The sequence below is a fragment of the Globicephala melas genome, chromosome 1, assembly GCF_963455315.2.
Source record: "Globicephala melas chromosome 1, mGloMel1.2, whole genome shotgun sequence".
Classification (NCBI taxonomy): Eukaryota; Metazoa; Chordata; class Mammalia; order Artiodactyla; family Delphinidae; genus Globicephala; species Globicephala melas.
The window spans coordinates 144,481,471-144,495,507 of NC_083314.1; the positions used below are offsets into that span (position 1 = coordinate 144,481,471).

At 38.8% G+C, this 14,037-nt stretch overlaps 1 protein-coding gene across 2 annotated transcripts in view; it reads right to left on the reverse strand.

Moving 5' to 3' along the window:
• Positions 1–14,037, reverse strand: part of ZFYVE9 (zinc finger FYVE-type containing 9) — a 133,565-nt gene that overhangs the window by 14,195 nt on the left and 105,333 nt on the right. The gene's annotated exons all lie outside the window — the stretch shown is intronic.

The window sequence follows — 14,037 nt, forward strand, 5'->3', positions numbered from 1 at the left end:
AACCAGTTTCTTCCCACTCCCCCCTCCAACCACCAATCTGTATTCTGTCTGTATTCTGGATATTTCATATAAATGGAACCACATAATATGTGACTACTGTGTCTGGCTTCTTTCACTTAGCATAATGTTTTGGGAGCTCATCCGTGGTATAGCATATATCAATACTTCATTCCCTTTTATGGCTGAATAATATTTCATTGTGCATATACACCACAATTTGTTTAACCATCCATCCATGAATGTTTGGGCTATGTCGGCCTTTTGGCTATCGTGAATAGTGCTACTATGAAAATGTGTGTACATGTACTTGTTATGAGGACCTGTTTTCAATACTTCGGAATATATACTAGGGGTAGAATTACAGGGTCATATGGTAATTCTATGTTTAACTTTTTGAGGAGCTGCCAAAATGTTTTTCATAGTGCATGAATCATTTAAAATTTCCACCAACAGTGTACTAGGTTTCTAATTTCTCTGCAGCCTTGTCAACACTTGTTATTTTCCACTGTTGTTGTTGTTTTTTATAGCCATCCTAGTAGGTATGAAGGAGTACCTCATTGTGGTTTTGATTTGCATTTCCCTAGTGACTGATGACATTAACCATCTTTCAAGTGCTTGTTGGCCATTTGTATATCTTCTTTGGAGAAATGTCTCTTCAAGTCCTTTGCTCGTTTTTAAATTGGATTGTTTGTCTTTTGTGTTGAGTTATAAAAGTTCTTTACATATTCTAGATCTAGAGACCAGATCCTTATCAGATATATAGATTGCAAATATTTTCTCCCATTGTATTGGTTGTCTTTTCACTTTCTTGTTAATGTCCTTGGATGCACAAAAGGTTTTAATTTTTATTAAGTCCAATTTATGTATTTTTTTCTTTTTTTGCTTGTGCTTTTGGTGTCATATCTAAAAATCCACTGCCAAATCAAAGGTCATGAAAACTTATCCTCATGTTTTTTTCTAAGAGCTTTATGGATTTAGCTCTTATATTTAGGTCATTGATCCATTTTGAGTTAAACTTCGTTCATGGTTTGAAGTAAGGGTACAACTTAATTCTTTTTATATATGGATATTCAGTTGTCCTAGTACCATTTGTTGAAGACTATTCTTTCACCATTAAATAGTCTTGGCATGCTTGTCAAAATCAACTGGACATAAATGTGTGAATTTATTTCTGGGACCTTAATTCTATTCCATGCCAATACCGCACTATTTTGATTACTGTAGCCTTGCAATAAGTTTCGAAATTGGGAAATGTGTAGGCTCCCATTTTGTTCTTTCACAAGATTATTTTGGCTTCAGAGTCCCTTGCAATTCCAAATGAATTTGAATATTGGCTTTCCATTTCTACAAAAAAAAAAGGCCACTGGAATTCTGATAGGGCTTGCACTGGATCTGTAGATCACTTTGGTAGTATTGACATATTAACAATATTAAGTCTTCCAATACATGAATATGAGATGTCTTCCCATTTATTTAGGTCTTCTTCAAGTTCTTTCAACAAGTTTTATCGTTTTCAGGTTTCAAGTCTTTTACCTCCTTGGTAAATTTATTTCTCGGTACTGTATCGATACAATTCTGAGATATCATCATCTCCTGGTTTGACTTTGTTATGTTTATAACTCTTACAAAGTTAATATTTTGATATATAGCTGTATCGCCAGAGGCATCCAAACAATAATTAAATATTCCTCTCACACTAACTTTTATCAACCCATTAAAACAAACCAGTTCTATCAGGGTTTTCCAAAGATTACTTTTAAATAAGTTTTTGCAAATAAGGTAAGTCAGCTAGAAGATTCCTACTTAGGGAAGTCAATAGATAGACTAATTTAGGTTCTCATTTGCAATTTACACTTTTATCACATGAGGGAAATGGCTACAATCATATACAGCAATTCTAAAAAAAACATATCCATCGTTTCTTCCAAATCATTAGGCTAAAGTGGTTTCTAATTTTGTCTACATTGAAGAGATTAAAAATATTTTCAGGAATTCCCTGGCAGTCCAGTGGTTAGGACTCAGCGCTCTCACTTGCAAGCCTTGGTTCAATCCCTGGTCGGGGAACTAAGATCCCTCAACCTGCACGGCATGGCCAAAAAATTTTTTTTAATAAATAAATATTTTTGATTCACACATTCTGAATAAATTAGCTAGCCTCTAAGAAAATCATTTCCCTGGATGTCAATTTCAAGCCCAATGAGATTTTAAAAACTTCGTATTTTTTTAGAAATGAATGAACAGATTTTTTTCTCTTAAAACTATGTTCATTTATACCAAAAGGAGAATTTCCCAGATATTCAAAGGATCTTACTGAACATAAAATAAACTTACACTTGTTATATGATGATATAAATACTGGATTTTCCATTTTATTTGTGCCATTTCTCTGCTCTGTCAATTCAAATTCTGTAATATCTCTTGACCTATCACTATTGTCACTGCAGTTCAAGACCAATTACCTCTTTTCTGGATATAATAACAACTTTATAACTGTTTTATCTATAGTCAGTCTCTAGCAGCACTGACTCATTCCACATGTGAAATAAAATTCATAGTTTATGGCAACACAAGAAAAATTTAAACATAAAAAATTCTCTCTGCCTTTTGGCTTCCTGTCTCCCCTCTACTACTGTGCACTGTGAATCGGCATTATGCATCCACCAAACCTCCCCACTGGCAGAAATACCTGCTTAACCATGAATGCAACATTCTCCTAGCTCCAACAAGACCACTTAAAAGATAACATTGCTTCTGGATCTTGTAAGGGGGCCATTTTTTGCAGATCTGGATTGTGTAAACTGTCAGTAATATGTCATTTAGTGTACAGCACTCTGTCTCAAAAAACTTATAATTGTGCTTTGAATTCTAATGGGCATATCATTTCTCAGAGCTTTCTGAGATGCCGTTCTGGGTTATAATCCTCAATTTGGCTCAAATAAAATTTTTCTTTTCTTTCTTAGACTGACTGATTAATTTTTAGTCCACACAGAATGTTCCCACATTTACAAAGCACAGCTCTGATCATATCACATCTTCCCCACCTTGTCCTCCATTCAAATCGCAAGCGTCCTATGCTCTAACCCCAAACCAACTTTCTTATCTCTCTTCCTACTGTATCCTTACAAGCAGGATTACTTCCATTTTCCATCTCTGAGCTTTAGCATATGCTATTTTTTAGTCTCCCTTTTCTTCTCCCATATCCAAGCACCTGAAAAAGCTGACCCCAAATCAAGGCTTAGGAAAAACACCAACTCCTGCATATAGCCTTCTTTAATTCCCTATCAGACACTAATGTGACCACTCCCTTCTTTGAACTGCCATAGCACATTCTTTGCATTTCTTATATGGCATCATCCACATTCAGTCCTGGATCTGATTAATAGCAAAGATTCAAGCCAAACTGCCTATATTTCAATCCCGGCTTTGCTACTAACTAGCTGTATGTCACTGGGCAAGTCACTTGATTTCTCTGTGTCCCAATTTCTTCCTCTGTAAAATGGGATAATAAAAGTAACTATTTCATGGGAATTCCCTGGTAGTGCAGTGGTTAAGAATCCGCCTGGGGGCTTCCCTGGTGGTGCAGTGGTTAAGAATCCGCCTGCCAATGCAGGGGACACGGGTTCGAGCCCTGGTCTGGGAAGATCCCACATGCCGCGGAGCAACTAAGCCCGTGCACCACAACTACTGAGCCTGCGCTCTAGAGCCTGCGAGCCACAACTACTGAGCCCACATGCCACAACTACTGAAGCCCGTGCACCTAGAGCCCGTGCTCCGCAACAAGAGAAGCCACTGCAATGAGAAGCCTGCACACCACAATGAAGAGTAGCCCCCACTCGCTGCAACTAGAGAAAGCTCACATGCAGCAACAAAGACCCAAAGCAGCCAAAAATAAATAAATAAATTAAAAAAGAAAAAAAGAATCTGCCTGCCAATACAGGGGACATGGTTTCAAGCCCTGGTCTGGGAAGATCCCATATGCCACGAAGCAACTAGGCCCGTGCACCACAACTACTGAGCCTGTGTTCTAGAGCCTGTGAGCCACAACTACTGAGCCTGAGCGCCTAGAGCCCGTGCTCTGCAACGCGAGAAACCACCACAATGAGAAGCTCATGCACTGCAACGAAGAGTAGCCCCTGCCCGCCACAACTAGAAAAAGCCTGCACGCAGCCACGAAGACCCAAATGCAGCCAAAAATAAATACATAAAAATAAATTTTAAAAAGTAACTATTTCATGTGATGAGGACTAAACAAATATTAATAAAGTGCTTAGAACAGCACTAAGAGCATAATAAGCTCGAGTGTTTGTTAAATAAAATTTGTATGCTCATCTCCTCCACACTGCTTATAAAATTGTAAAGCAACCTTCAAGTCAGCAGCAAATAATTCAACTGAGTACATCTTATGAGATAATGGGATTCAGACCTTCCTAAGAGCTCACAAATTAGTAGCAATGACATACTGATAAAAGGCAGGAAGCAACTTCTGTAACAACAGTACGTGCAAAATCGATAACATCTATGAAGTGCCAACCATGAGCCAGGCACTGACCTAAATTCTATTTTGGTCTTATATCAAAAGGACCATTTTAACATACCAAGTGAAGCAGTACATAAGCTTTATTTTCCTGTGTTTCCCACCCCCAGAGTCTAACCATTCACACAATCACAAAAACCAATTAAAAAAATATAGTTCTAGGGGAATTCCCTGGTGGTTTAGTGGTTAGGACTTGATGCTTTCACTGCCGGGGCCCAGGTTCGATCCCTGGTCGGAGAACTAAGATCCTGCAAGCCTCACGGTGGAAAAAAAAAAAAAAAGAAAGAAACTTTAAAAAAGAATGTAAAAGATGTACAAATATTAATATATTATACAAACTTAGAGGAAACAGAAATCATTACAGCTTAGAATAATCTGAAAAGGCGGCCCCCCCAAAAAAAAGATGGGAACAGAGGAAAGAAGGAGTGATACTGTCTAGGAAGAATTCTAGGAAGGTTTCCTAAAAGGTTTAACATTTGAATTGGTTTTGAAATCAGGTACAGAGGAAGAACACTTTGGATAAAGAGAAAAGCATGAGTAAAGGAAGAGAAACAGAACTGAGAAAGGAACACCGAAATGAATAACAATGGGACAGGTGGAGGAATATCCTTCCCTGGAGATATTTAGGGAAGATATAAATATTTGTCCTTCCAGTTAGCTCGGGTTCACTTATGTCTAGAACCTGGCATCTACCTTCCAGGTCTATGGGTCTACATATCATGAACCATGAACCTTCACTCATTCATGTACCAAATACTCAATGAGCATCTAATGGGTACCAGGAACTGTGTTAGTACTTGGTTTATTCAGTGTGAACAAACAAATCTTCCCTCATAGAACTTAGATTGTTGTGTGTAGAGGGGGAGGAAAAAAATTAAATAAATAAGTAAAATACTTTAAATGTTAGACACTGATAAGTGCTATACAGAAAAATAAAGCATGAAGGAGGACTAGGAGTACTGGCTAGTGCGATTTAATATTGGATACTTAGGAGAGGTCTTACTGAAAAGTGAGGGAAAAGCCATGGGAATATGTAAGGAAGAGCCTTACAGGCATTTAGAATAGCTGGTGCAATGGCTGTGTGGTTGTAGCATGTTAGCAAGCCAGGCAGTTTCAAGGAACATTAATTAAGGACAGTGTGACTGAAAAAGGAGAGGTGTAAGAAGTTAGGTTAGACAGGTAATGGTTTAAGAAGTACAAATGCTATAGAAGACTTCAGTGATAGTTCTGACTGGTATGAAAGGTCTTTGAAGAATTTTGAGCAGAGGAGTGACATGATTTGACTTAATTTTAACAGGATCGCTTGGGCTGCTGTGTTGAAAATAAACTGATGGGGGAAAGGCTACCAATAAGAAGACCAGTTAGACATGAAAGGATGTTCAACATCACTAATCATTAAAGAAAAACAAAACTACAATGAGGTATCACCTCACACCAGTCAGAATGGCCATCATCAAAAAATCTACAAACAATAAATGCTGGAGAGGGTGTGGAAAAAAGGGAACCCTCTTGCACTGTTGGTGGGAATGTAAATTGATATAGCCACTATGTGGAACAGTATGGAGGTTCCTTAAAAAACTAAAAATAGAACTACCATATGACCCAGCAGTCCCCCTACTGGGCATATACCCTGAGAAAACCATAATTCAAAAAGAGTCATGTACCACAATGTTCACTGCAGCACTATTTGCAATAGCCAGGACACAGAAGCAACCTAAGTGTCCATCGACAGATGAATGGATAAAGAAGACGTGGCACATATATACAATGGAAAAAGAAACAAAATTGAATTATTTATAGTGAGGTAGATGGACCTAGAGACTGTCATACAGAGTGAAGTAAGTCAGAAAGAGAAAAACAACTACTGTATGCTAACACATATATATGGAATCAAAAAGAAAATCTTTCTGAAGAACCTAGGGGCAGGACAGGAATAAAGACACAGACATAGAGAATGTATTTGAGGACATGGGGAGGGGGAAGGGCAAGCTGGGACAAAGTGAGAGAGTGGCATTGACATATATACCCTACCAAATGTAAAACAGATAGCTAGTGGGAACCAGCCACATAGCACAGGGAGATCAGCTTGGTACTTTGTGACCACCTAGAGGCGTGGGATAAGGAGGGTGGGAGGGAGACGCCAAGAGGGAGGAGATACGGGGATATATGTATATGTATAGCTGATTCACTTTGTTATAAAGCAGAAACTAACACGCCATTGTAAAGCAATTATACTCTAATAAAGATGTTAAAAAAAATGAAAAAAAAGACCAGTTAGGAGACCACTACACAAATCCAAGATTAACTTAGACCAAGACTGGCCCAAGGATTGAGGGGTGGTTGGGTTCCAGATAAATTTGGAAGGTAGAGCCAGAAGAATTTCCTAACAGACTGGACACAGAATATGAAAGAAGCCTTAAAGATGACTCCAAAGTTTTAAGCCTGGTAACTGGAAGGATGGCACTGCCATTAACTTAGGGAAGACTACAAGAAGAGGAGGTTTTGAGGGAAGATCAGGAGGTCAGAATTGAACTTGCTAAGCTTGAGATGCCTATGTAAGTAGAGATGTCAAGTGCGCAAGAAGACACTCAAGTCGAGGAGTTCCCTGGTGGCCTAGTGGTTAGGATTCCAGGCTTCCACTGCCGTGGCTGGGGTTTAATCCCTGGTCAGGGAACTAAGATCCTGCAAGCCACGTGGCACAGCCGACAAAGTTAATTAATTAATTAATTATTTTAAAAGACCCTCAAGTCTAACAAAACAGGGAAGACAGTCAGGCTGAAGAAAGATATTTGGAAGACAACATCAGTATAGAGACAGTATTTAAGGCCAGGAGACTGGATAGCTCACCAAGGAAATGGATAGAGACAAATAAAACTTACAGGGACTGAGCCCTTGAGTTTTTCAAAATGAGTGAAATATGGAGTCAGAAAGAGGGATGTACGGAGATAGAAGTTAAATTGTGGAAGATGAGGGATGCCGAAGGAGTCCAGGGTTTCTTGTGGTGCTTGAACACAATGAGATTAGAGCTGGTAGTCTGAAAGCCAAAAGTGGCAGCAAGCTTGTAAGTGCTGGGAGATAGGGAAGGCCAGGGGTTTGGCTAGAAACAGCATTCTGAAGCCACTGTTCACCCCTATCAATGGGCATGCAGTGACACTGGAGGGAGGGGAAGACAATCTTACTCTGAACATGCAGTGTTCAGCAGTGACCTCCTGGCGCAGTCACTGGAGGGAGAGCAGCCAGGGCTCCTTCTTGGGGATCCTTATATTTTCATTTAACCTGTGGTTAAATACTGTCTTCCATGTATAACACTGGGAACAGCTATGCTAATAATCAATGGAACAGCACCTCCTTCCTCTGCACTATTTTCCAGAGCAGTTTTCACCAACTCCTTTCATTCTTTTGAAAAGAAGACTATCAGTTCCTCCATCCCAAGAGAAAAGAAATGTATTCCTTGAGGGCCAGAAAATAAAACATTCCTTAAACAGATTTTAGGGCCATCTGTTTTTATTTGTGCTACAATGAACCTTTAAAATTATGCTTTTGTAACTTCACATTTCTCTGAAGAATATGTGTAGCTTTGAACTAAAATAAACCAAAACTCTGATTTTAGAATTACACAGGGAAAAGAATCTCAAGAGGCCATTCAGCCTAAATTATACAAGACGGGGATTACATAGATATACAACTTCACAGATTCTTGCATTATATCACAACCAATATAAATTTCTCTATTTCTCTCTGGTTTTGAGTAAAGAATTAATACAATTTTGTTCCTTTTTGCTTGAAACTTTGACATGAGGTTAACTCTTTGGCTCTATTCCCCCTGTGACATGATGAAAGTTTGAATGTCCACTACATTTCTTGAAAATTTTTGTTATTTTTTAGTTATATTTAAAATAATTGGCAAAATGTACATATTCAGTACATATTTAAAGTGTACAATCTGATGAATTTTGGTATGTGTATATACCCATATAAACAGCACTTGAAATCATTCTACTCTGTTCCACCAATCTAGAAATACATATTATACCAAAACCATACTGTCTTGATTAACCTACCTTTAAAATAAGCCTTAACATCAGGTAGTGTACGTCTTTGAATTATGTTCTTTTTCAAAGTTGTCTCAGCTATTCTAGATTTTTTGCATCTCCATATATATTTTAGAATCAGTGTCTCAGTTTCTATTTTGAAACAGCCTGCTGGTATTTTGATTGGGTCTGTATTGAAGCTATGAATCAATTCCGGGAGAAATGACATCTTAACAATATTGAGTCTTCTGATTCATAAATATAGTATATCTCTTCACTTATTTGGGTCTTCAATTTCTCTTAGCAATATTCTGTAGTTTTCAGTGTATGAAAATAGTATTGTTTTTTAAAACAATTTATTTATTTATTTTTGGCTGCGTTGGGTCTTGCTGCACATGGGCTTTCTCTAGTTGCGGCAAGCGGGGGCTACTCTTTGTTGCGGTGTGTGGGCTTCTCACTGCGGTGGCTTCTCTTGTTGCGGAGCACGGGCTCTAGGCCTGCGGGGTTCAGTAGTTGTGGTTTGCAGGCTCTAGAGCACAGGCTCAGTAGTTGTGGCGCACGGGCTTAGCTGCTCCACGGCATGTGGGATCTTCGCGGACCAGGGCTCGAACCCATGTCCCCTGCATTAGCAGGCATATTCTTAACCACTGTGCCACCAGGGAAGCCCTACTGTATTGTTTTTAAATTCCAATTTCTGATTGTTAGTATACAGAAATACAGTTGACTTTTACACAATGATTTTGCAACTCTGATAAATTCATTGGACCACATCTAGTACTATTCTGTAAATTCTTTAGAATTTCCTACACAGACAATCATGTTATCTGTGAATACAGACAATCTTACTTCTTTTTTTCATCTGTATTCCTCTAATTTTGTTTTATTGCCTTATTACATTGGCTAGAAGATCCACTGAAATGCTAAATAGAAATAAGAGTAGACATCATCTCCTTGTTCCCAATCTTAAAGAAGAACCAGTCAATCAAGTCACTGTTAGATATATTAATTTTAAGTTTTTCATAAATTCTCTTTATTAGATTTTAAAAGTTCTCTTCTATTTTTAAACTGCTGATACATATATATATATATATATATACACACACACACATAGATAGATAGCTCTCTCTATATATATATAGAGAGAGAGAGGGTGTGGGGGAGAGAGAGAGAGATTGAATGGAAGTATGAGTTCATCAAATGCTTTTTCTGCAGCAGCTTTTTCTTTTAACGTGTTTTTCCTTTCTGTCCTGTTAATATGCTGAGTTACAGATTGATTTTTGAATGTTAAAGCAATTTAGCATATTTGGAATAAGCCCCATTTAGTCATGAAGTACCTTATTATTTTGTGTATTACTGAACTGGATATACTAAAAACTTATGTATTTATGCAACCACCTATGAGGGATATAGGTCTGCAGTTTTCATTTCTTCCAATTTTTTTTCTAGTTTTGATACTAGTGTAATGAAGGCCCCATCGAAAGAGATTCCCTCCTCATCTATTTTCTAAGAGTGTATAGAACTGGTGTTATTTCTTCCTTCATTTTGTAAAAGTCACCAGTGAACATATCTAGACCTGGGCTTTTCTTTGTGAAAAGGTTTATAATAATAAATTCAACTCTTTCAATGGACGCAGGGCTATTCCAGCTACCTATTTTTTCTTGACAGAGGTATGAAAGTTGATGTTCAAAGAATTTTTCCATTTTGTCCAAGTTGGACATGTATTAGCATAAATGTGTTCATAATATGCCCTATTGTCTTCTTACTATTTACAGGACTTGTAATGATAGCCCTCTCTCTCACATCTCATAATGTTAATTTGTGTTTTTACTATTTTTTAATTGAAGTATAGGTGATTTACAATATTAGTTTCAGGTGTGCAACAGTGATTCAATATTTTTATAGATTATACTGCATTTAAAGTTTATAAAATAGTGACTATATTTCCCTGTGCTGTACAATATATCCTTCTAGTCTTATTTATTTTATAGACAGTAGTTTGTACCTCCTTACTCCCCTACCCATATCTTGCCACTCCCCACTCCCCTCTTCCTAGTTTATTCTCTATATCTGTGAGTCTGTTTCTGTTTGGTTATATTCATTGGTTTGTTTTATTTTTTAGATTCCACATACAAGTGATAGCATTACAGTATTTGTCTTTCTCTGTCTGACGTATTTCACTAAGCATAATACCCTCTCGGTCCGTCCATATTGTTGTAAATGGCAGAATTTCATTCTTTCTCATGGCCGAGTAATACTCCATTACATAGATAGACAGATAGATAGATAAAGAGATATATCTATGTATCACATCTTATTTATCCATCCATCTGTTCATGGACACTTAGGTTTCTTCTATATCTTGGCTACTGTAAATTATGCTGCTATGAACATTGGGGTACATGTATATTTTCAAATTACTGTTTTTGTTTTCTTCGAATATACATCCAGGAGTGGAACTGCTGAATCATGGCAGTTCTATCTTTACTTTTTTGAGGAATCTCCATAATATTCTCCATAGTAGCTGTACCAATTTACATTCCCACTAACAGTGTACTAGGATCCCCCTTTCTCCACAGCTTTGCCAACGTTTGTTATTTATACGCTTTTTTAAAAATTAATCTTTATTGGAGTATAGCTGCTTATAGACATTTTGATGATAGCCATTCTGACAAGCGTGAGTTGCTATCTCACTGGGGTTTTGATTTGCATTTCTCTGATGATTAGAAATGTTGAGAAACTTTTCATGTGCCTTTGGCCATGTGTATATTTTCTTTGACACAATGTCTATTTATGTCTTCTTACCTTTTTTTTTGGCCATGCCGTGCAGCTTGCAGAATCTTAGTTCCCCGATCAAGGATCAAACCTGGGCCCCGGCAGTGAGAGCACTGACTCCTAACCACTGGACTGCCAGGGAATTCCCTTCTGACCATTTTTAAATCAGGTTGGTTGTTTTTTTGATATTGAGTTGTGTGAACCATGTATATAGTTTGGACATTAACCCCTTATCGGTCATATCATTTGCAAATATTTTCTCCTATTCAAGAGGTTGTGTTTTCATGTTGTTGATGGTTTCCTTTGGTGTAAAAAAAAAAATTTTACATTTAATTAGGTCCCACTTATTTATTTTTGCTTTTATTTCTTTTGCCTTAGGAGACAGATCTAAGAAAATCTTCCTACACTTTATGTCAACAATTTTCATTTCAGTTATAGTATTCTTCAGTTCTGACTGGTTCTTTTAAATATTTTCTAGTTCCTTGTTAAAATTCTTACTGTGTTCATCTATTATTTTCCCTAATTCAGTTAGCATTCTTATTACTAATGCTTTGAACTCTTGATGTGGTAAATTATTTGTTTCATTAGTTGTTTTTTCAGGAGTTTTCTCCCGTTCTTTCAAATGAAACAAATTCCTCTGTCTTCTCATTTTGCTTAACTTTCTCTGTGTCTATGAAATTAGGTGGCACAGTTATCTATTCTGGTCTTGAAGGGCTGTCCTTGTATGAGTGTCCTTATACAGTGCACGTGCCGACTGGCTTTGGTAGGAGTGCTGCATCTGACACAAGCACAAACCGTCTCTTCCCCCAGGCTGTGCTGGCAGCTATCACCCTGGTACAAAGTGGGGTTGGAGGTGGAGTGGCTAGGAAGAGAGCCAGGTGTGGGCTGGGGCTTCTCCTCTGCTCGGTGGCCATCAACACCCTATTTGGGGTGCAGTGAGGCCCCAGGTTGCTGGAGCAGAATCCCTGAGGGTCAGGTCCAAGCTGTCTCAGTTCCCTCTAAGTGTGTGATCTCCCACTCCCAGCACCAGTTCCCTTGCTCCAGAGGGGAGCAGTACTAGAGCAAGAAGGGCTGAAGTGGGTGCTCAGCATGGGTTGCAATGCGGGCTATGGTAGTCCTGGTCCCAGTCAGAGTCTTAGAGTGCTTCAGATGCACTGCCTCCATAAACACCAGCAATGGCTGCCCCTACCCCACTCAGATGCCCTTCTGGGTCCACGTTGGCTCTGTCCTTCACAACCATGCACTCCCCTTGGCTGCAGCAGCCCTTGCCCTAGTGTGGAACTGTGTCATGGAGCAACTGGGGATGGAAAGGGCACTCAGCTCAGGCTGGGGTGCATGCTGCAGTGGTTATGGGAAACCAGCCAGAGTTCTATGCAGCTTTAATCTCCTTCCTCCACCTTTTTTCAGGAGTAGCAAGTGTTTGCATGCACTTCATAATCAGAGTCTTACAGCCCTCCTGTTAGTCCCACTGGTTTTCAAACCAGTTAAGGTGCTCATCTTCTCAGTGTCAGACCTCAAGGCTAGGGTGCCCAATATGTGGCTTGAACAGCTCTCCCCAGGGAGGATCTCTGAGCCTATGTAATCCCCCTCCTTTTCTGTGTCTCCTTCTAGGGACACAGGTTGACCTGATCACTTCTCTTCCCTTCCTACCCGATTTTGTGCATCTGTCTTAGAGCCTTGGTTGTACAAGAATCTTTAGGCCGGTTTCCAGTTAGTTTTCAGTGAGAACTGCTCCACATGTTGATGCATTGGTGATGTGTTTGTTGGGGGGGATGGGCAGTGAGCTCCATGTCCTCCTACTCTACCACCTTTCTTGTACCCTGTGTGTTTTCACTATTTATCTAATCAATCTGATTAGAAATTTGATTTTATTGATCTCAAGAACTTTTAGTTTCATTTTTTAAATTGTTTCTCTGCCTTCTTTTTTTTCTTTCTTTTTTTTTTGCGGTACGCGGGCCTCTCACCACTGCGGCCTCTCCCGTTGAGGAGCACAGGCTCCGGACACGCAGGCTCAGCGGCCGTGGCCCACGGGCCCAGCCGCTCCACGGCATGTGGGATCCTCCCAGACCAGGGCACGAACCTGCGTCCCCTGAATCGGCAGGTGGACCCTCAACCACTGCGCCACCAGGGAAGCCCTCTGCCTTCTATTTTGTGAATTGCTGGTCTTTGTTATTTCCTTTCTTCTGTTTGCTTTGTGTTTCATTTGCTCTTCTTTTTCTAATTTCCTAAGGTAGAAGAGTAGGTCAATGATTTGAGATGTCTTTTTTCTCTAATATAGAAGTTTAATGCTATCAATTTCTTTTTAATCACCGCTTTAGCTGCATCCCACAAATTCTGATATGCCATGTTTTCATTTTCAGTCAGCTCAAAATATTTTCTAATTTTTCTTTAGGTTTCTTCTTTGACCCATTGGTTATTGAGAAGTGTGTATTTTATTCAGGTTTTCTATATCCTTGATGATTTTCTGTCTACTTCTTCTATCAATTATTGATACAGGGGGTTACTGAAATCTCATAATATACTTGTGAGTTCATCCTTGTAGTTCTATTTATCTATATTTGTCCTTATAGTTCTAACAGTTCTCGCTTCATGCATTTTGAAGCACTGTTATTAGATGCACAAATGTTTAGGATTGTTGTACCCTTTTGATGAATTGATCCCTTTATAGTTATGAAATGTGTCTCCTTATCCCTGGTAATA